Below are 2,613 nucleotides of genomic sequence, written 5' to 3'. Positions count from 1 at the left end.
GCTATCGTTCACAGGTGACTGATACTCACATTACATGGCTATCAGTCACCTGGAGGCAGGACTCAAAAAGCCTGAATTTTGCCTGAAACTCTCAGACTGAAGAAGTCTCTTGGAAGAGAGACGAAACGTTTCATTAGAGAAGAACCCGTCCAGAAGACCTATACTATTTTTTTCTTTTTGATTAAACATTATACTTTAAAATGCAGCTGTTCATGAAAAAATCTTTAAAATACAGTTTTTGTTGTATATTTAAATTTCTTCTTGCTCTGGTTAAATCCTGTTTAAACATTTTATAAAAAAAACAACTTGATGTTAATGTTTTCTGAGTCCTTTTCTGTTTGACCCATTCTGTTGGAGAGCAGCTGCCGGTATTTTTGTAGACCATTCCATTCAAAAATCTGGTTCCATCTGGTTTGATCTGGTTTGATTTGATTTGATTTGGTTTGATCTGATTTGGTCTGGTTCCATCTGGTTTTCTGGTTTGATCTGGTTCCATCTGGTTTGATCTGGTTTGGTCTGGTTCATCTGGTTCGATCTGGTTTGGTCTGGTTCATCTGGTTCGATCTGGTTTGGTCTGGTTCATCTGGTTTGATCTGGTTTGGTCTGGTTCCATCTGGTTTGATCTGATTTGATCTGATTTGGTCTGGTATCTGGTTTGATCTGGTTTGGTCTGGTTCCATCTGGTTTGATCTGGTTCCATCTGGTTCCATCTGGTTTGATCTGGTTTGATCTGGTTCCATCTGGTTTGATCTGGTTTGGTCTGGTTCATCTGGTTTGATCTGGTTCCATCTGGTTTGATCTGGTTTGCTCTGCTTTGGTCTGGTTCATCTGGTTTGATCTGGTTTGGTCTGGTTCCATCTGGTTTGATCTGGTTTGATCTGGTTCCATCTGGTTTGCTCTGGTTTGGTCTGGTTCATCTGGTTTGATATGGTTCGATCTGGTTTGTCTGGTTTGGTCTGGTTTGATCTGGTTTGGTCTGGTTCATCTGGTTTGATCTGGTTTGATCTGGTTCCATCTGGTTTGATCTGGTTTGATCTGGTTTGCTCTGGTTTGATCTGGTTCCATCTGGTTTGATCTGGTTTGCTCTGGTTTGATCTGGTTCCATCTGGTTTGCTCTGGTTTGGTCTGGTTCATCTGGTTTGATCTGGTTTGTCTGGTTTGGTCTGGTTTGATCTGGTTTGGTCTGGTTCCATCTGGTTCAGTCAGATAACAGTTTAGTTTCGTACCTCCTGGTTTCTGATCAGGACCAGGGTTTAAATAAGGAAGTGTTGATGCCTGTGGGGGCTGGGGGTGATTAATCCTCCTGACAGAAACACAATCAAACTTTCAGCAGAGAGTAATGAAGTGTGGAGGCAGTTTGACCTCCTGTGTTTCAGTTTTTACATCCAGGAACCGTTTCAGGATCGTTTTAAAGATTCAATCCAAACAGCTGAGTTTAAAACACAGAGAACTGATCAGACTGAATTATTGTAGATTGTGTGAAACTCTCTGATCCAGATTGGATCAGTTCTTGCTGACCCAGTTGGACATATTTTTGGACCTGATTGCAGGCAGCGTCCCAAACGGTCCCTGTGGGCCGAGAACAGAGCAGATGGACCCATGTGGAAAAATAAAACATTATTTGTGTCTGACAGACGCTCCGAGGACTCACTGAGCCTATTTACAGCTGAAGCCTGGTGCTGTTGCATCATCAGGAACCAGGACCAGAACCAGAACCTGAACCAGTAGCTGACACCTGTTCCGAGAGTCTTAACCTGAACTGATTGGTTCTTACTGATGTCTGGAGGAGACCCAGATCTCTGCAGGTATTATTGAACCTCTCTGGGTCTCTGGTCTGGACCACCTCAGGATCCTCCAGGAGGAGCAGGAGGTCTGGGTTTATCTCCAGGAGACCAAAGATGGAGGACTGAAGCTTCCAGCCAACAGACGTACAGCTCTAATGAAGCTTACCTGGCTCAGGTGTCCATCATCCTGCAGGATCTGTCTGCAGGACAAGCAGCTGCTGAGAGACAAGGACTTCTGACAGCATCCTTCCTGCTGGACTCTGCAGAACCGGGCCTCAGGCTGAAGAGACAACAGAACAGACAGGAAGAAAGAGTATCAGCAAAACTTTCATTTTTACAGAACGACTCATCCTGATGTGTTGATCCTAACACTGGAACACAACACTCTACCTGTCTACCTGTCTGCCTGTCTACCTGTCTGCCTGTCTACCTGTCTGCCAGTCTACCTGTCTGCCTGTCTACCTGTCTGCCTGTCTGACTGTCTAACTGTCTACCTGTCTGCCTGTCTACCTATCTGCCTGTCTACCTGTCTACCTGTCTACCTGTCTGCCTGTCTGACTGTCTAACTGTCTACCTGTCTGCCTGTCTACCTATCTGCCTGTCTACCTGTCTGCCTGTCTGCCTGTCTGCCTGTCTGCCTGTCTGCCTGTCTGCCTGCCTGACTGTCTGACTGTCTACCTGTCTACCTGTCTGCCTGTCTACCTGTCTGCCTGTCTACCTGTCTACCTGTCTACCTGCCTGACTGTCTGACTGTCTACCTGTCTACCTGTCTGCCTGTCTACCTGTCTGCCTGTCTGCCTGTCTGCCTGTCTGCCTGTCTGCCTGTCTG

This window comes from Austrofundulus limnaeus, unplaced genomic scaffold, assembly GCF_001266775.1.
Source record: "Austrofundulus limnaeus strain Quisiro unplaced genomic scaffold, Austrofundulus_limnaeus-1.0 Scaffold1009, whole genome shotgun sequence".
Lineage (NCBI taxonomy): Eukaryota > Metazoa > Chordata > Actinopteri > Cyprinodontiformes > Rivulidae > Austrofundulus > Austrofundulus limnaeus.
Note: the sequence above shows the minus strand (reverse complement) of the source record.